This window comes from Syngnathus floridae, chromosome 17 (genome assembly GCF_059516105.1).
Source record: "Syngnathus floridae isolate MCC-2025c chromosome 17, RoL_Sflo_1.0, whole genome shotgun sequence".
NCBI lineage: Eukaryota > Metazoa > Chordata > Actinopteri > Syngnathiformes > Syngnathidae > Syngnathus > Syngnathus floridae.
The window spans coordinates 10,082,553-10,103,656 of NC_142429.1; the positions used below are offsets into that span (position 1 = coordinate 10,082,553).

The window sequence follows — 21,104 nt, forward strand, 5'->3', positions numbered from 1 at the left end:
CTAGTTGACCAATGGCCTTATAATAAAGCTTACTGCACACGTGACTGCTTGGAATCTAATATGAAAACCCAGTTTTGGCAAATCGCTCTAACGATAAATATAAGCTTTAATAAACCACAAATGTGTAGTTTTTTCCCCCAAAATTATTAGGAGTTGTGTTTCATTTCCAACAATTTGAAATGGGAAACATAACCTGTGAATATTTTCCATAATTGGTGTGTTTGCCTCCTACTGAAGAAATATGAAAAATATGAAAAAGACTGTAGTTACATGTAAGTTGTCATTATACAGAAAAATGTCACCAAGTTCCTGTCAGAGTCTTGTGTCTCTCTCTGAGCACTAACTAACGTGCTGTCACACACGGACACACACTCCCACTTTCTTGGAATTGTATATATCTCATTCTGGCCTCATGATTGCTTCCTTATTTGTCATCAAACAAAGATTAATCACAAAGAAAACGATTCCATTATTTCCGCTTTGTCCAGACGACCCTGAACTATGACCTCATCCTCTTTCAGTATGAGATTTTCTTTCTTTTTTTTAATCACCAAGTCTTCTCCTTCAAGCCTGCCTTTACCAGGTTTGTCTTAATCTACTTCCTGTTTCCCTCAATTGTTTCTGAACGACTGGACATTTATATTTTTCTGAATGTGGTCAAAAGGAGTGCCTCTAATTGCCTTTTGCTTCATTTTCTAGTTAAAAACACTATCAGTATGAGGTCACTTCTATATTTACTGATACATGTAATGATAACTCAAGACTTGACAGGTGGACCGAGGAAATGTGACAAGTTCATGAACTGGACTCTGCTAATAACCCGCTCCTCTTGCTCGAGGTGAGCATGTGGTAGATGATTTGGACTGATGAGGCTGACATTTCATATTATGACAAGTAGGGCAGCACGGTGGGCGAAATGTTAGATGATATCAGATAACCTTTATGAGCAGTTTTGAGCGACAGGGTTCAAATCTGCAAACTTCTAATTGTCCGTGGGTGTGAATGATAATCTATCGTATATCCATCTTGTGATTGAAGTCAAGGGTGCAGCTCGCCTCTCACCTAGTGCAACTTGAATCTTATCTGTGAACAAATACAGTGCTGCTCAGCCTGTCTTGGCATGACACCAAAATCATTGGAGTAGATGCCTGGGAGGAAATGAGGTTCTTGACTGGGGAGTCTTCAGGAGAAGTTAGTCAGCCCCCAAAGAAGAGGTCAGGCTGACTAAGAGTCGAGTGGCAGGAGGTGTGGTGGGGGCTCTGGCAAGGCAAAGCTCCGGCGGAGGCTGACTATTTTTGGATAGCCCCTCTTCCTCCACGTTAATTCCTCTTTTCACCCGTTCTCTCTTTCCTTATTCCCCAGATGTGTTTCCTTCCTGAAAGTCAAAAGGCTTTACTTCTCCTCTTTTCCAAGCCCGCTATGACGCACTAGCATCTCTCCGGGGGGGTCAGAAGCTAAGATTGAGTAATGATTTACTTTTTTAGGCTTGCGGGTTACTGGTTTGGAAAAACAAGGGATGGTTCCTGTTTTGTGTAAAGAATGGAACATTCTGAAATCCCAACAACTGAATTGAATCTATATTTTTAACGGTTTAACAAATAAGTAAGTATTTCGCATTTTATGTTGCGTCACTTGGTTCTTTGGTAAAATTGTCTTTCAGTTCCTCTTCTTGTATGCTCGTAAGATATGATTTTTTTTTGGTCTTATGAAATATAATGAACAAAAAAATTAACATTGAAAAACCATGAAAAAATGATCGCTGATTTTAATGTAAAAAAAAATCAATTATAGTTCAGATTAAAAAAAATAAAAATAATGATATATTCTAAGCATTGGTTTTGGCAAAATTGTAAAAAAAAAAATCTAATTGATGAATAAAGCATCAACGTAGTGAAACAAAATTTCAGCAAAATCTTACATTTTGGATCCCAAATAAAGCAATAATTGTATTAAAAGCTATTATAATTAAAAAAACTCATAAGAGTCCGAAACACGTGAGAAAATAATGTGCGAACAAAAGAAACACTGCACCTTTAAATGAAAGAATGCCAAGGATGTGTGGCTGTGCCCAGACATTTGGAACTGGAATGTGTTGGAATGCTGGCAGTGCTTTATTTCCCCTGCAGCTTTCTCAGGTGCTACAAGGAGAGGAAAACAACAGCAGAGATGGACGGAAAATCACACAGACTGTCTAATGACAAAGCACATTTCGAGACATGAGCTCACTCACAGCTCCATGCTGTCAGGGAGGACAGATTTATATATCGACCTTCCTTATCAGCTGGCCCCGTCCCTTGCTCGAAACCGCACGATTACAAGCACACTATGTCTGTCCAGGTAGTTAATAATACTCTCACCTCAGGAAGTTGGCACGCAGCGTTGGTCTTGTAACAGCCTGTCAGGACAAAGTGGAAGCGTAGAAATGTTGTCTGTCTATTCAATTCAATCAACTCATTTGTTCATTTCCAGTTCAACTATTGAACTGTTGTTATTTGCGTTTGTTTGTTTGTCTGCCCACATTGTGCCTAGTGACAGTTTCTACCAACAGTAGGAAAGTGTGTACTCTGACAACAGCGAGTCTGTACGGCCTTTATGGTGAAGCCTCACACAATGGTAAAAAACAGAAAATGAATTTTTTATTTTTTTGGGGGGCCTGTAAATGGACACATTTTTTCTTTTTAAATTAAAAGTATTGTAACAAAGTTTGATTGTTGTGGTATCACCGTTTTTAACATTTAAAAGAAATAATTTACATGATAAAGATAAGAAATAATGTAAATATTACTGGGGAAAAACTAATTGCATGTTACAAAACATTAAAATATTTATTTTTTTAAGATGAATGTTACAAGTAATTGTGGCATTAAAAAAAGACACCACAGTAATTTAATATTACCAAAATGAATAAAAAAAAAAATACTTGACCAACAGCATAATTAATAACTTGTAGCATGATAGATTGCACACACACATTTGCATTCTATGTATTTAACAAAAAGTAGCATTATGAGTCGAGCAGCAAAAAGAAAGTGTGCAGGCTTCTGCTCGTCCATTCGGTCAAAGTGTCTTGAAGAAGAGTTCACAACCTCACTTGCTCTTATTTTAGTATTTGAATGAAATATGCTCACTTCCCTTCACTGGAAGCATATTCCATCATTATTCTGTGAATGAGGCCGCATTAGAAAGTGCTTGGAGTATTTGGAAGTAGCAAAATGACTAATCTACATTTTACTATGACTCAATGTAAACAGGTGTTAAACCCATGTCAGTAAGACAAAGTTTGAGGAATAACAATGAGATTCAACTCAAATTAAAATTTGATAAGATTTTTAATTGTGCATGAATCTGTCCTGCGTCTTGGTTTCTGATTCCAAGCCTCTCCCTCTCTCTCTCTCTCTCTCTCTCACATACACAAATAGGCTGCACATGGCCAGCATGAATGAGTCACAGTGGCTTGGTAACAAGTGGCTCTTCTCAGGGACAGTCCCTCCATGAAGCCATGTGGTTAGGGCCAATCACCTTGAGAGTATCAGGTGCATTTGCTCCTCCGTGCAACGTGAGACTCACCTCAATTGTCTCCTCCATGTTTGCAATAGCAACCGGCAAGCGATGGGGAAAGGCGATCCAATACCGATCAGGATCCGGCGAACCCGAAAGACAGCGAAGCTGGTTCATTGATCTTTGGTGACATTTGTATGTTGTGCGCCACATCTAAAATTAGATAATCGGAAGCATGAGGCATGAGGTGGATTGGCAGAGCAGATGACATGGTCTCATAGTAAGATGATCAATTATTGTAACTGCTGCACATAACGTGATCAGTCAATAAGTTTTATTTTAAATTGAAACGACTGATTTTAAAAAAAATGACCATGTTGACTTCATTTCGTAAAACGTTTCTACGGCTAAAAAGCAGCTGGTTATGGCGCGGTGGTTGTAAAAACAATAATTACCGACCAAACAGGAATAATGACAGCTTAGACACACACAGTTTGTGCACATTGCTCCTAGCACATGTTGGAGAACACATAAACACACCTCAAACGCACCATCAACTTTGGTATAACAATAACGCCACTCTTCAACCTGCGTTCCTCCACCCTATTTGCTTTTTAGACACGCATCACACACCCTTCACCAGAATTCTTTCTTTTGCTGAGTTGTTCCATGCAGAACAGGACTTAGCTTTCTCGTCATGCTGGTGCCTGCTGGTTGACGCTGACAGGTTCTTATGCATGTCTTTAAACAAACAGTGATTGACATCTTAAATTAAATTATTATTATTATTTATTTTAATTTTTACATTTTTATTATATTATATACATATTTATTATTATTATTATTGTTATTATTACTATTTATATATTATTTACACCAATGAAATTAATTCAATTATTAGTATATATTCAGCAGGTCGAAATTGGCTCCAGAGCCTGATTTTGGACACCCATGATAAACTAAAATTTAATATTCAAGGCTACATGCAGGGATTACAAAAGCCACTTGACCGTTTGCTGGGCGTGAGACCAGATTCGAAGGAGTTGTCAACATAAAAAAAAAAAAAAAAAAAAGTCTGGCAACCACACCTTCAGGCTTGCACAACTTCCCCTATCCTTTGGTCTACACACTCTTGGCAAACACACCCAAACAATCTTCACCCTTCAGTCCCTTGTTCTGTTTTCTGCAGCTAGCCCGGCCCCTAATTGAAGTCCTCGCCTAACCCTTAGATTATATAGCCGGGCTTGAAGCCCAGAGAGCACCTTGTCAACAAGTGTGACCCGAGTGAGGCCTTCACTCAAAGTGACACTCCTCCTGACTCAGCAGTACTCGGGCTACTGTTTACTGAACCTGTCCTCTGCAATCAAAACGTCTGTATGGGCGCTGAGTGTAATTGCGCTGATGTGCTGGGCTGGCACCTCTTAGCTGCATGGAAAGAGGGGAGACAGCGGGGAGGCGGGGCTTAGTCTTTGTCCCCCTTTATTCACATCACAGTCATGCGGCTTGGGCACGCAAAGGCAACGGATTATATGTGCACATAGTAAAAATTTGTTGGGGAATTATATGCATCAAAAATACCAGTGGTATCGGTAGTTAGTATCGGTAGCGGCGACTACACAACAATTGGCATCGGTCTGAAGAAAAAATGATTGATTCGGTAATTTCCATTATGATGAGTTGTTGCTAGGAATTTCCTGCTCCTTTTAAAAAGCTAGAAGATAGGCTAATTGGACATACTAATTAGTGTCACAATGCTACTTGGCTAGGCTTCACCTCCCTTGTGACTTTGCACAATCTAACTGGAAACAAAAGCAAGAAGGATTGGTGCATGTCAGCACAATACGCAAGTGGTGTCCAAAGTGAGACTGACACGTCCAGACAATCATCTACCGTGACATATCTCCACCTTTCAGGTGAAATAATGTCCTGTCGACTGTGATATGCGACTGCCACGATATTGCACGTCATCAATAAGTGCAGCTCGCTCGCCGTTCCTACTTTGATGGCAAAATCGGAGCGCTGATGAAGCGGCAGATTGTGACTGAAAGTGGTGTCAAAGACCTTTGAAGTCAAGATGAACACGTTTATCGGTGGTGCACAAAGAGAACACGAGTCACGATAGCATCAGCGGTTAGAGAGATAATTACAAGAGAGTGAATAAAGGTCCATTATGGAAGTTTGAAAGGGAGCTGTCATGTAGGATTACATGAACTTTCAAACTCTTCTTGTTAGGTCACTATAGATTCTTCTTAAAGCTCTCCTTAACTGCGGAGTTGAACTATCTCACCCTGACTTCCAGCTAATAGTTCCACCTTTCTCCGGGGGAATATCTTCCAGTAATCCTGGATTTTGCTGTCGTCAATGATATTCTCAGATGCGAGGAACATGAAAAGTTCAACAGTGCAAAAATTTACAACATGGATGAAGTGATTTTATTTGAGCTGACCCTCAGCTGAACTCGATGCGAGTCACACAGATGTGGTCAAGACAGAGATTACATTGTATTTATTTTATTTTGCTTCACTGAAGGAAGCGATGTTAGCTGGCCTCCTCTTTGACTTTATATTTTGCAAAATAAAACGGCAAGAATTGATTGCCGTCAGTTACCAGTTGTTTGGATTAATTTAATTTTCATCCAATCAGATTTGAGCTCCTCTGTGTTGCCATGTAAATGTAATTTACTCAAGGGTTGCAGAATTCCCACACACCAAAAAGATATTTGTTTCGTTTCTTTCTTTAAACCAGATTTCACATTCCCTAAAGAATTGCACCTGGTTGTCAGATAAATGTGTCAGCGTGACAACTCCTAAATTTCTTGGATACGTGGGAGTGATGTCATAGCAAAGATAGTTTTGTTTTGTAGAAGCTTCTAATACTTATGTAAAAAAAACTGCAAACCACAACTACAATAATAATATATTATTTATCAATTTGAGACTTATTTTTACAAATTATTTATTGTTCTGGTTATGATTCAGAACAAAGGCTTAACTGTGTCCCAAGCGAGTGCTTACTATTTGCCACCTCCCCTGCACAGCGCTAACAAACTTCCCTCCTTCACATACGTTGAATCTGTTTTGGTAGAGCAACAACCCGGAGGGAAAGATGAAACGTGCTCACCGACACATATTAACCCTGGCTGTGACCCTAACAACTTGTCAAGAAGATAAACGTCTCAGACTGGAGAGCACAAGAGAGAAAAGAAAAAAAAAAAAAAACAGCATTCTGTTTCCCGTAAATGAGGAAGGGGAGGGAAGGGGGGGTTTTGGGAAGTTTAGTGACTCATCACTTTTTCTTTTCTTCTGCCACTCCCCCCTTTTTTGCATGGCGCTGCACAACTTGAATACCTTCACGGTAGACGGGTCGGGATCCATCGTAGCTTGAATGGGGCCTCTTGAGTCTCGACAGCGGTGTCACATCGATCGTTATTGAGCAACGCAGCCGGAGTCCCAGCTGTCCGCGTGGCTGTCAACATCTTCAGCTGCCTTTGTTCACTTGGAGAGATCCTTCACTTTGAAACATGAGGAGATAACAAGTCAAGAGTTAGACAGCAGTTAAAAAAAACACATCTTGTTTCTGGCTATTGCATTTTTCTGACTACAGGTGCAAATATTCAGGTTGATGAATGAGTCATCAACTTTTTTTTTTGTACAATAACCTGCGGACAAAAGCTTATAAATGATTACAGTTAATATCAAGCTTTTACAAGCAGGCTTGAAAAAAAAAAAAAAAAACATCTCTATTTTCTTCTCCTATTTTTAAATCATCGCTTCTGTGTGCCTGCTCAGTGGTCCGTAAAGACCTTTGTGGTCACCAGGATCATTTTGTGGCTGAGGGACTTTCCCCTGCGGACCCCGGCGCACCACACAATAACACCCTCCAACCCTCTCGTTAGGAACCATTTAGCTCTAGGCTCAAAGCCTAATAACAGACTCCTCAAAGAGTGATGTCACCAGCTGTAAACAACCGCCGACGACAAAAGGGTCTCGCTTCTCGCCTCCGTTTGACCGCGGTGACCTCACGTGATTGAAGGGCCTCCGACTTAAAGACATCTCTTGTGCACACCAAGCTGCCATGAGGCCCGCTACCGGTGACTAAGGCGTGACTAATCAAAACAGTTGTAGTTGGCTCGCCGTCGACATGTCATCGAGCCCTCGCTATACGGGAGGAGTGGAAGTGCTACAGACAGACGGAGCTGTTCAATTTGTCTGTGTTTATCTTTCCCTGTACATTCAAATAAAAACAGACACGCAGTTAAAATGGTAAAATGGTAAATTCTTACTTTCTCTATGATTCATTAGGAGAAACTGATATGACCGTGAAAGACCTTTCCGGTTCAATCATTAAGTCAAAGGCACCAAACAGTGCCGCCGCTGTGATTTATGAAAAACAAAATCCACTCCATGTGCTCGTCTGGGCTTGCGGTTTCCTTCAAAGGTGCACCTTGTTAGCTGACTCACTGGCTGAAGTTTGTGCGTTTCCACTTCCACTTTAAAACCTTTCCAACTGAAACTTTGCAGCTTCGGAACGGAGTTACATGAAGGTTACACGAGAGGAAGAGATGGGGATTTGGAAGCAGTTAGATGATGGCTGATTCACTGAGGAAACAACATGGGAGAATGTGTCACAGGACTGTCATAAGGAATGTAATATCCATAAACAGTGTGTGAAAATCCTGAGCTTGGAAATTTAGCAAGGAAAGGATAAAGTATTTTTTTTTCATTATATATACATATAACCCATAGCCACCTATAACCCAATTAGGTGCTTTTAAGAATATTCCAAATATATACAAAATATATTAAAAGACAAAATAATAAAATATATTAAAAATGAAAATACTTCTACAATAATTCAGAGGGTTTAATGTGTGCTGCTTTCATATTTATAAATTAAATATCTGTCAGCCATCAACAAATCCAGCAAAATCGCATTACACAACCTGCACCACAACTTAGACCCCCTTTTAGATGTTCTACAACCAAAATGTCACATGCGCCGGGTTAAAGTTGTGATTTTCTGGCTTTGCATTTAGTATCTGAGCATCAGAAAAAAGGTGTCTGAAGTTCCATTATTATGATCACTTATTGTTGCGCAATCCCTAAACCTAATCCACAAAACAACATATTGATATGAATGTTTTAGCGGAGTTCAGGGCCATGATGTTCAGTGACTAAGACCCCTGATGTTTGTCCAGTAGGTACCAGATTTGATGTCCATCTGTCAAAGGACCATGAACACACACACAGACAAAATCAATGTGAAAATTTGCTCACTTGCTCTAAAAGGGAGCATCTTCCACACGGCTGAATGTCAGCTCATCATGCACATGAAATGCACCCTCTTACTCACCCCCTTGCTCTTTTTGTCCTGACATTTAGCGCCTCCCTTCCCATGCAACGTCTGTGGAGGTCTGATCGTATCACCCCGGGGGTCTTACACCTGTGTGGTCCTGCGGGTCAACATGAGGAGGACAGACTGGGTTAAGGAACACACATAGATAAAAAAGGTGGTTCATCTTGTCTGACTAACAAGACAGGCTTTTAATCCTCTTTGACAGTTTTATCTAACAGATGAAGCCAGGAAATGTTGTTTTTTTTCTTTTTATCACGTTTGACTGCATTATTCTATCGATGGAACTGACATGAAAACCAATGTCCAAGTAATTGTGAAACCGAGACACCATGGGGAACCATTAAGAGCCACTGCACAAACATCATTCCATTGCCAACGCAACCTTATCGAAAGTCTCGAAGAAGAAAAAAAATCGCTTTGGTAGAATAGAAACAAGCAGATGAAGGAAAACAGTACAAAGCAAGGCCCTAAGTCGAATATGACAGTTAGTGACATCATCAACAACTTCCAGAGGACAGAAGAAAAGGTCATAAAAATAAAAATGCTCCATGAGAAAGTGCAAACCACTCATTAGGAAGACGAAAAGGACAGCCAGGCTGGCATTTGCAACAAAGTATAGAAAGTGGGGACAAAACAAAGATGAAATACACAACAAATAACTTTATTTTTCTATGTGCAATTAACAATTACAAAAAGACCTCCAGCAGATATTTAACGCTCGGTTTTAAATAAGAAGAAGTACGATATCCCGGCTATCTATAAGCACTACCCCTAATGAGAACTCACAAAAGCTCCAAGCAATAGTGCTACTGTACTTTGATAAATGTTGGATGTGGGCGTATACACAGAGGAGACTGTTTGGTTAGACGCTTTAAGGATATTTCTCTTCGTCTCTTACATATAATCAGCAAGCCAGGTACATGAATACTGATTTTTAACATCTCAAGTTGACAATTCTAGTGGGCAGTGTGAGTCAAATAATAAATATAATATAAAAAAAAATAAAATAATTAGATAAATTAGTAAAAATAAATAAAAAAATAATTGTATGACCTTTCTACATGTGTTGCTGCACCATTTGTGTGCAGATAAATATTGCTTATAGTGTTCAAAACACCCGGCGTGTAATTGCTAAACGATTTACATATGTTGTTTCACACTGTATGCGTCACGCTCACCTCTTGTCATGGGTGTACATCTCCTGATCGAGACATTGGCGCTCAAAATAGTTATCTCTCACTTCCTTTGGCTTTAAAATTAGACCTAGTCCGAGGAATAGTCCAGGAAAAAGTTTGTAATGAACACTTCTTGCTAATGACTGTGGTGTGTGTAAGAGGTGTGAAATGTAATGTGCGGTGGCGTGTTAAAAAGTGATAAGATTCATCATCACTTATGTAAATTGTAAACGTTTAAAAGAGACTCATGATTGCTGGTATTAGTTGTATTGGAGTTCTTATCGTTTTTAAAAAGACGGCAGAGGTCACGGCTTCCGCTGTGATTCGTGACACACTTGAGCAACAGCAATCGGTCATTGACGTACGATGTAAAGTTGATGACTCCACTTTGGAAAATGGTGTTGAAATTCCTTGAATTTGAAAAATTCATCATAATACCGCAGCATTGAGTAAACCACATTTAGACGACAGGTGCTGAAAGCAGCATAAAATGGAGGGAGTTAAAAAAAGTTAAGTCCAGTATAATTTGTGGGATGACGTTTGAATGTGAAAGCCGTTTTTTTTTTTTTTTTTTTTTTTTTGCGCAGATGTTCAAGTGGCACAGGGAAGTACATGTGACTGTGTCCATTAATAGCCGGGCAAGACACAACTTGTCCCAGATTGTGAGATACTGAATTGTCAATAAGTCGTATCCTTTGTAAGTGGCTACATGCTATGACCATGAACTTTTCAAATGTGGCATGCTTCATGAATTTTTTTTTTTTTTAAACCATATTAAAAAAAATTCGGATAATCGGGTGACATATTTACATAAGAATCTGTGTGTAAAAAGATTGTGGCAGTTTAAAAAAAAATCTAATTTTCACTTCCTCTATTGTTGTGAATGGACTCAGTGTGTAAGTCTTGACAGCTAGCAGTGAACAGAATGGTCAGCATGCATTTTATTTTTGTGATTTAATTACCAATTTAATCAGCATCAATACGTTTTCATCATAATAGTACATAATAATGTTATTTTGAGGTAATTTCCTGAGTGTGTCTGGCTCATTGGTACTGTCTGACCGTCTTTTCTTTGCTGTGAGGGGGGGGCAGTCTGATCCGAGAAGACGAGGAAACGGAAGTGCGTATGATTTTTTTTCTTTAGTGTGTGTGTGGGCTTGTGCCTCACAATTTTTGCTTGGAAACAGGAGGAAAAAATGAATGAATCACAGCAAATCACTTATCAAATCAGAAGTTTTTGCAAAAAAAATATTTTAATTTATTTTTTCTGTTTTGTATGGCAAACTAGGTAGATAGCTAGCAATAACTAGACGAATGACTTCCGATTTTTCACTATCCAACTTAATTTTACCCAAGTCACCTCACATTTCAGTTAAGGGACACACTCTTTCTAAATGTGTTGTGAAAAATGTGGGGCAGTGACCAGGGAAATCAGATCATCGTCGCCTTCCTTTTGGCAGAAAAATGGAAATTAACAATGGCAGGAATGGGCGAGTTGCCAAAACGAGAAAAAAAAAAAAAAATCCAGACACTATATAACTGTTATCTTGGAAGCAGTATTGTGTTCAGGACCTGAGGGAGAACAAGTCTTTAATCTTCCAGACCATTCGATCGCTAAGAGTAATTTGATAAGCCGATGTGAAGAATAGAAAAAATATATTGCATTTTTCACATTCCAATCCGAGTAATGTGATTCCACACATTATTACTTCATGTAAGCAGTTAAAGCCGTTTTCTTACATTCTTAGATAAACAACTCCAGGATTTACTAACATGGAAAAGAGTAGAAAGAGGGATGAGAGATGAGAAAGAGGTGTGTGAGGAGGTGGAGGACGAGAGCGGGAGAGGAGAGGAGGGTGATTTGGAGGGGTTGCCAGGACTCCAAAGCTCATCTGTCATTCTGTGCGTCAGTCAACCTATTCCCAGACTCACACGTAGCCACAGTTCTTGCGCAAATGATCGTGTACACACACACGCACGCACAATACATGTTTTCCTTCCAAGCCTATGCTGGATGTTCCCTCACGTCCTAATTAAATTCCACCAACACAACAATCCACTTCCTCGCACATTTTTTCTTCCATTTCTTACCTCACTCAAGCCATAGTGTCGTACTTCAGGCTGGTTCCCCTGGCAACAGCTGCTTCCTGTTTGCTTCTATTGCTAGGGAGTTGGAGATGGATGCTTTAGCTCACTAATGACAATAAAGTGGCCTTCAAGTGGCCGGCCATAAGGCTTCCTTGTAGAGCGGCCTTATTTTACGGTCTAAAAGTCTACGGAAAGAAATAAAACCGTATGCACGTTCATTGCCTTTTCTCCACAAATTACACACACCCCAACGGACAGCTCAAATGATCATGGTAATGATAGTTATTATAACTGTGCGAGTTTTTTTCTTTGGTATTTTCATAGCAATGGGCGTTTGCGCTGTTGTGGGAGCGAACAGAGTTGATTGACTTCCTAGCCAATGGAAGCTGCTCTTTTGAAAATGAGTCTTGGAGCCGAAACGGACTTACAAATTAAAAAATACACGTGCCCGGTCTGGCAAAATCAAAACACGGTAAGTCTGACTTGCCCCAGCATGAAAATCTAGTTTTTACGCCAAGCGCACATGCATGAAAATAAAGCCTACTGTGTTGATGGTAACCTGTTCTGCAGCATGTTAAGTTCTGTGTACACTTTCCCACCAGCGCCTTATACAAACATTGCTATTTGTTGAATGTTATTTTGCCTCGGCATTTTTTGAGGAACATACCTTGACCTCCTAGATAAACCTATTTTTAAACAAATATTACTGTCTATTTGTTGAACGTTTCTTTGCCTCTACATTTTTAAGGAACATGCCATGACCTCCTAGATATTGTTCACATGGATTTATTCTATGAATTTCTTGAGTGGCCCTTAAGATGATTTTGAGGGTATGTGCTTGAAACGTTGCAAAGGGATTATCCATTCATCCATCCATCTTCTGGATGGCTTTATGCTCACGAGGGTAGCGGGATAAAGGGATTATTCGAGTCAATAGTCCAATACTGCAACTGCATACTAGAGTAAGCAAACAATCCTCCGTGACAATATTTGTATAAGCATATCGGATGATTCTTTGTGCGCTTTGCATTGAAAATAACGTGAATAAATTCCTGGAATTCAAAACGAAGTATTCTGGGGGGGGGCATTTGTTTGAAGAAGCTTCAGTGGAAAGCGACCGGAGTGTTTTGGCAAGGGATGAGTGCATTGCCGCATATACGAGAGGAACAATAGCCTCTGCGTGATCAACGTCTCAAATTCCCAGGTACACCACATGGTAAATAGCTCAAGTGGGGCGAGTTCAGATCTTGTTCCCAACTTTCAATCTGTCGGAAGATGAAAGAGGAACCTCGCGGAAGAAAAGTGCACAGCGACTTCAAACGCTGGAATGTCTTTTAAGACGGTTCTCCGAAGACCACATCAAACATCAGAGGGGGGGGTTAGCGGCGTTGAGTAGGGAGATCCGTCGAGTCGTAGCGTGAATATGCATGTGTGCGTTCATGCTAGCGTAGCACGTAACCGCAGAGATGCATGCGGGCTACATGGCACTCTGACCCCCCGAGTGCACGGAAGAAAAAGAGGCTGTCAGCTCTCATCAGACTTTCGGATACGTGTGTTTGTTCTCTTATTCCGGGAGGCCTCTTCAACACCCAGAGAGCTCTTCAGCGGCGAGGCTGCCAAGGAGACGATCACAGGGTGGCCCCGCGGCCCACACACACGCTCACGCACATTCACCCTTAGCGCATCAGGACTCCCATCGCGCTAGCGTGCAGACGCACAATGCTCTTTTTAACGGCGTTGGAAAGCGGAGAGCCTATTGATTGTTTTAAACACAGCATTTATGACACCAATGCTATTCCGAGTGTTTTGGAGCACACCCACTCATATTTCTCCCATGATGCATAGCGAGACAAACCGCAATACATCCAAATAGACATTAAAAAAAAAAGCCTCGGGTGGTATCAGCAAGGCAACACAATCACCTTTAACTCAGGGGCCCTTTGGGGGAGAAAAAAAAACAAAAAACAAACATGACCTTTTTTCTGTTTTAACCGTAGCTGTTTGTGGAATGTCAGACTTTGTCTTGCAGGTTTCACGCTGATGGAAAAGTACTTCAATGGAAACAATGTCAAGTATTTCATTCCGTGTTTCGCTGGAACCGTGCGGCTCCTGTCTTTCTTCATAACACAACATTCTATGCCAGACGTCACCATTGTGAATTGTATCCTTCCTGTTCACGTCGCCATTTTGGTGCCTGCCTATCTGCCGCCTGCCACGCGGGCCCGATTGTCTCAAGGTCTGCCAGATTGTTGACCAGCATTGCCTGTTCTTTGTTTCTTCCTCCATCCTACCGCCGATTCAGTGACGCAGGTGACCCCGACTGAGAACCGAATAAATATATCGAGTAACTATCAAAATTGACTATTCAATTTGAAATGACATTTGACAGTGTGAAGAATTTCCGAACTACACACCACTTGCAAAATTGGAAAAGCAGAAGTAGGAAATGATGTTCATTTGTTTATCAATACAAATAGTCGAATCCAAATTCAAACCATAGGATGTGATTAACATCCTCTCGACCTCTCAGCGGCACAGGAAGTGTTATCTGAAAGGAAGGACATGGCGGTTTGATACATACCACAGTCAGCGGAGATGACTGGAATGTGTTCGCAAATGATAGTGTAAAGATTCAATACGGCTTCCTCCCCGCTGCCAAGAACACGTGCTTGATGCTTTCAAAAGTCTTTTTATCGCTCCGCTCCGAACGAGAGCGCCGACCTATGTAAAAAGACTCCAGCGATGTAATTAGTTTTGATCTTACAGATGATTCGCCTCAGGATGTCTTGCTCCTCTGTAATCCCGTTTGATTGATACGCACATGTGGGCGCGTGGCTGAGACTTTTTTTTTTTCCCTCTCTGGGAGAAAAGTGGGCAGATATAAAAAAAAAAGTGGAGCAAAAAGGAGCAATTTACCACAAAGAGGGTAGAAGAGGCACCTGCTGGGTACACATGCTTGTTTAAGTGGTTGGAGTCACGAACGCATCTGTGTGAAACGCTGCCCATGCATATGGTGCCTCTGATCAGAAGAAGGCGCTTTGAATTTATTAAGAGAGAGAGTTCTTCCACAGGTGCATGCTGTAAAAGATGGACGCCTTACATAACAACAAGAAGATTGTTCCCATACTGTATGGAGATAAATACTTACATACAAAGAACATTTGCTGGAGCGGCAGAGCAGACACAAGTCATTTTTCAAAAACTGTTTTAGTTCAGCAATATTTTTGCAAAGTCTGGTGTAAATTACGATCTTGGTAAAGATTCTGACTGAGCCTTTCCAGTTGTATTTCTTTTTTGTTGAAGCCATTCAGTTAAAGTTTTGTATTGGACAAGAAAAAGGGCTCAATAAGAAGTACTTTCAATGGGGGCGGGTGTCAGTCACGTGATTGCATAAGTGTGCACACCCTCATATAACTGTGATGTGGTTGTGTTCAGAATTAACCAATTAAATGGTCACTCCCATTTAACATGAGTTTGAATGCGATTGGTTAATCCTGAACATCACACATGAGGGTGTGCACACTTATGCAATCACGTGATTTCATTCATGTTTATTTCCACAATTTATTTTGTAACTATATTGAGTTGTACAGTCTATAGATCACATTAATGTGACATTTAAAAATCTATTTTATGACTTGGAATCTGAACAAGGGTGTATCTATTAACTTTATGTAACAAAGTCACAAAAACAGACCCTGTACAACCTGTACTACAGAAAAATGGCAGTTCTTAACTCTGGCATGTTTTACCTTGCTTGTGGATAATCTCAAGTGTTCTTGTGCCAGTCTATGAGTGTGAGAAAGTATTAAAAATGTCCCTGAAGGTGCTTTTTAAGGTGTGGTTGGATGAAACAAACTGTTCATAATAAAGACGGGGGCGTGACCCCATTACTGACATGTGTTAACTCTCCTCTATTGTGTTAGTAAAAAAAGAACATGTGAGTACATATTTGTTAAGATAGGTGGAGAAAAGAAGAAAACTTTACCGTGTTTGCTTTCACTCCGGTCAGCAGAAAGTCACATCTGCTTGTGGGTCTGCAATCAACTTGACATTACTTTGCTGTCAGTAAGCAAAAAGAAAAAAAAGACTACTTAGTCAAGTCTTATAAACATCCAAATGACTTTTCAACCTGCAAACATGTGTTCATGTAATCACGATCATAAAAGTGATTCTGAGTCAGGGTTGGAGCACTCATGAGCTTGGCAGAGGTGACTTGCAACATCAAACGAGGTTGAACACACACACACATTTAAGTGATGTGACAGTCCTCCAGTAAGTAAGTGCAAACTGTTAGATTCGGATGCTGATGAAGCAAAGCGACTGCAAATAAGCTTCTTTTTTTTTTTTTCATTTCAAACTGAAACACAGGCCTATATTTAATGCTGTGCCAAAGCCAAATGTCTGATGAATGGATAGTGGTCTTACTCAGTGTTGACTTTTGCAATTACTCACACCAGAAGTGAAAGTTGACAGACCCTTACTTTGTTAACTAATATAACTATAATATAAATAAATATAATAAATAAATATATGTAATGAAATAATCAAATAAATATAATAAATAAATAAAGTGTTTAGGTCTACAGTGTGCTCCGAGGCTAAGCAGTACTTTTAATTTATGCTGTGTGCACATGAACGGCGTTAAGGTGTGCAAAAGAAAATGTCCAATATTTGCAATAATGCATGTTTTGCGTGGAGTGAGAATGCTAGCGGCAGACCACCTACACATCCACCTGCTCTGCTTTTTAGAAGAGCCTCTTCACTCACAAGGCCGGTGTCATTATGGATGCCAGCATCCATACCTGCCAGGCATTGCTTAGTTATTTCTGTCCTTGCACCTTACAGTGAAACATTCGACAAAAAATCCCCATTTAACATGCACAACAAAACATGAGCTCTTGAGATCACGAGTGGCAAAAATGTGAAGCTGTGGCGTGAGAATTTGTTTTTTATGATGGCGCCATAAGTGTTCAGAAATGAGGACGCCTTTGTATTTGACACAGTGATGAGGAATGACAAAGCGGTGAACTGTTTGACAGGCACTGTGAAGATGAGTAAGTCCAAACTTTCAGATCTGACACGTGAGAGAGATGTTGTTTGTTCTTGACTTGAACCATAGGAACACAACACAAATTTTGATATGTCTAAAAATTAAAGACAAAGTTCAAGTTGTAGTATTTTGTTTGATCGCTTCCAGTAAGCTGCAGTGCTCATTCAGGTAATAAATAAAATAAAATAAAATAAAATAAAATTAAATTAAATTAAAATAAATTAAATTAAAACATTGACTCTTAGTTGAATGTCAAGTTCCTGCTGGTTCATCAAACAAAATGAGACCGCTGCTTTTAATATACACCTTGCGAGTCTAGTCTGGTAATTAGTGTACTTTGTGAGAAACCAAAACTGCTAATAGTGTTGGCGCCTGTGGTTTCTCTGCATGCCAGCATCCCACAAAATATGCTTGCCAGAGTGCACAAACAATAACTGTCGGCTGAAAAAAAAAAAGAAACAAAACAACAATCGGTAAGCAGGGAAAGGCATTTACATATACGCAGGCAAGGGAGCAATAATGTTTGTGCATGTAAGCAAAGGGTGAGTGGATAAAGTATGTGCGTGATTTACGGGCAATGATTTGCTCCAGGGCGTTCGTGTCTAGGCTTGTTTAAGATTCACAAGGTTCTGGGCATTGGGCATGGCACTTGGCTCGGGATCACGCCGAGACTCCCCCGGGGCTCGACTAGAATTGCAGACACCGACAAAAATATGAGAACGTCTTTTTTTTTTTTTTTAATGACAGAAACTGCTGAAGCTGCACTTTTTTTGGTATTATTAAAAACAGCAGAAAATCTGATTCAAGACATGAACTCCATGATGAACTTACGGCATATTTGTTTTTCAGACTCACTGTCTAGTCATCATCTCAGACCTTCTACTTTTTATGCAAATGATGGATGACGTCAGACTTTTCAAGGTCTTACCCCATCATTAATATCTGTCATGGGAAGGGTTGCTCGACTTGCTACACTCATGCTGCCCCACCTTCGTGTCTGGCAGATGTTATTTTGGACAGCCACCAGCATAGAAACAAGAAGTACAGCAGACAATGAGATGAAACACACCACAGACAATAAACGACAAGAAAATAATTTGTGACAGTGTTACAAACGTTTTTCGTATGACGTTTTAGTTGTGCGACATTAAAATGACTCATCCAAAATAATGAGCAAAAAAATTTTTGGGTTCGCTGATACGTCATTACTAAACCACCACATCCGAATTGAAGAGTTGCGCAATCAACGCTCAGGTTGGGTTGACACAAACAAATCCAAAAAGTGGAACTTCTTTTAAGTTCTGACATCACTTAGATGGTTAGCGTCAAAAGAACTTTTTGGACCATATGGCACGTCATGAAACCACAGCAGCTTTGCTTATGTAACTGAGCCAAACTACAACTGAGAAGAGCAACATCCCACAGTTCCTTGGCACATGGGCTGGAATCAAATGTGTGCAGATTTTACAAGACTGTAGGAATCCAAGTGCAATTTTTATTTGCCAGTAAAATCTTCAGAAGAGAATTTTATGTCATCCAATTTGAAACTTAGTAAAGATCATGCAACTGTCCTCTCATGCCAACCAGTCAATTAATCACTTTAGCCTCATCCTCAGGTTTCTAATCATCCAAGAATGAAGGAAGAAGTAACTGAAATGGTTTGAAAAGAAAGTTTTCCTATTTCTCAATACCTTTGTCACACCTTATTGTAAGGTCACCTGTCTGACTAATTCCATAGGCTATTCCGGGCTCACTAGTTAGCGAAAACCGAGCGCAACGGGTAGCACAGTGGGTGAAAATTAAAAAAAAAAAAAAGTGCTACTCAGCAGGCTACTTTACCACTATACCTTTGGCAGAAATGAGAAAGTGGCTCATGGAACCACAGTGTGAACAGCGTGTTTCAAGCCTGCATGTTTTTCTGGGAAGATCCCTACAATAAAAAAAAAATGCCTGCTTGAACCAAAATGTGACTGCATATGATTTGATTAGTCACAGATGCAAATTTTAACAGCTCATTTGGACACAGTCGAAGCTGCTCTCTCTCTTTCTCTCTCTCTCTAGATATAATTTTATTCCACCGTCTCTAATATATATATCACTGATGCTACGACCATATGATAATTCAGTTCGGTTAACTAAATAAAACCTTGCGTTGATGCTAATATGATGAGAAATATCAAGGGATAACTATGTCGCCCTTAATTTCCATTCCTTAAAATATCGAGGCAGATTGCGCAGCCAAAAATAATCATATCGTCGCTATCACGTGGTATTTGATGTACCGCTAACGCATGCCAGACTTGAAGTCGGCCGAGCATCTCAAATCGGAGACCTTGGTGAACTTTAGCCTTCAAATGAATGCCACATGAAGAGTGAATGAGGTTTTTCGGTAGTTGACCTTTGGTAGATTCGATAAGTCGGTGGTCCCGGGTTAATACGGTATAAACCGCAACATCATGTGGTGTTGGTGATGTCGACGATGATGGATGGCTCTATTAATAGGCCTGGCACTAAAGTGACCATATTCACAAAGGAGACCAGCCAAGACAGTGCACGCTTGAGAGGCCCCATTATGTCTAAATGAAGGAGTCAGGCTTTCCGTCAAGAGGGCGCTTCGCAAACAAACCTCATCAAGACTGAGCACGTCTTTCTCTTTCTCCTTGCTCGGCCCTCTATAACCCGCTGCTCTTTTCTGCTGAGTGGGTGTTTGCTGGAGTTGGGAAGGTCAGGAGGGGGGGAGAGACTATGAAGCGAAGCGTGAGCTTTGACCTCTGGCTGGCCTCGGTTGTGCCTGCGTAGCTCTGAGTCACATGGACGGAGTCTTCTTGATGAAGGGAAGGGGCTCAGCGTTGCGAAGAAGCAGACGACAGGCGCGATGCTGCCTGACAAAAGACGAGTTGTGCAGAGGTGGCGAGGCGCACAATGGGACGGTTTGAGTGGAGGAGGTGAGGAAAGCTCAATCTCCAGCACAAGCACCTCATTGTGAAGTTCTGCTGTGTTAAAGGCAGAATCCACGAGGGCAAAAAAAAAAGAAAGTGTGATTTTGTGAGTATTGGTGAGATTAGGAATGAAAAATGTGCATTGTCAGATTGACTGAGTGGTTTTGACCTCAGGTCTGCAAATAGTCAGAATCTCATTTGTGAAAAACAGACAACTGAGATTAGTTGCCCTTGAGCAAGGCACTCAATTGCTCAATGTCAACTATGTTGATATTATTCCCTTGATTGTGTGTGTGAATCATTTCTTTGTGTGGTATAATAAATGCAATAATGCAGCAAACAAAATATAGTTAATTAAAAAAATTTAGGGGGTACTATAATTTTGACAAATAGACTTTGAAATAAAAAATTTTAGTGATAAAAGAGTATAACATTTTTATTAAGACAAGCTAAGGTTGAATTAAATTAATAATAATAAAAAAATTGTTTTGCAAATGTATATCTATCTTATCAAGTCTTCATTTTTGGGAGTCACACATAAAATGTACAGCCCACATTTTTATCAGATGACAAATGAAATCATGGAAACAAAAGGATACTCTTGCAGTTAATCATTTTTAATAAATCAATGTTTTCTCCTCCCTCTGTGAACATGTGGTAAAGATAACGGTGAAGAATACTCCACCCAAAAAGTCATATGCTTTTTTTGAGGTTACATACAGTACAAGTGCGCTTTGATTTATCGTACTTCCAACTTCGGGGCTTGCCGTTCCCATGCTAACATAAGAATAGGTCCAGGTAACTTTTAATTGTTTTGTCAGTCATCCATGTGATGCTCACTCTTAACTCATTCACGTCTATAATCGTCAATGGCATGAATGAGTTAAAAGCAAATCTGCCTTGAATCTTTATGAATCTCACCCCCAACCAAAAAAAACAAAAAGAGGTCAACACAAAATCCCGGAGGAACAACCCACAATGTCTGCAGACAAAGAA

The 21,104-nt window shown here is 40.2% G+C and overlaps 1 protein-coding gene across 5 annotated transcripts in view; it reads right to left on the bottom strand.

Moving 5' to 3' along the window:
* Positions 1-21,104, bottom strand: part of hook2 (hook microtubule-tethering protein 2) — a 36,892-nt gene that overhangs the window by 9,041 nt on the left and 6,747 nt on the right. For 2 of the 5 annotated variants that reach the window (XM_088357908.1, XM_088357904.1), the window contains exons 2-6: positions 16,105-16,178; positions 8,851-8,950; positions 6,846-7,009; positions 3,568-3,711; positions 2,032-2,395 (exon numbers count right to left, since the gene is read on the bottom strand). The gene's annotated coding sequence lies outside the window, so the exon portion shown is untranslated. The remainder of the gene's footprint in view (positions 1-2,031; positions 2,396-3,567; positions 3,712-6,845; positions 7,010-8,850; positions 8,951-16,104; positions 16,179-21,104) is intronic. The other 3 variants (XM_088357907.1, XM_088357905.1, XM_088357906.1) reach the window with 3 other exon arrangements.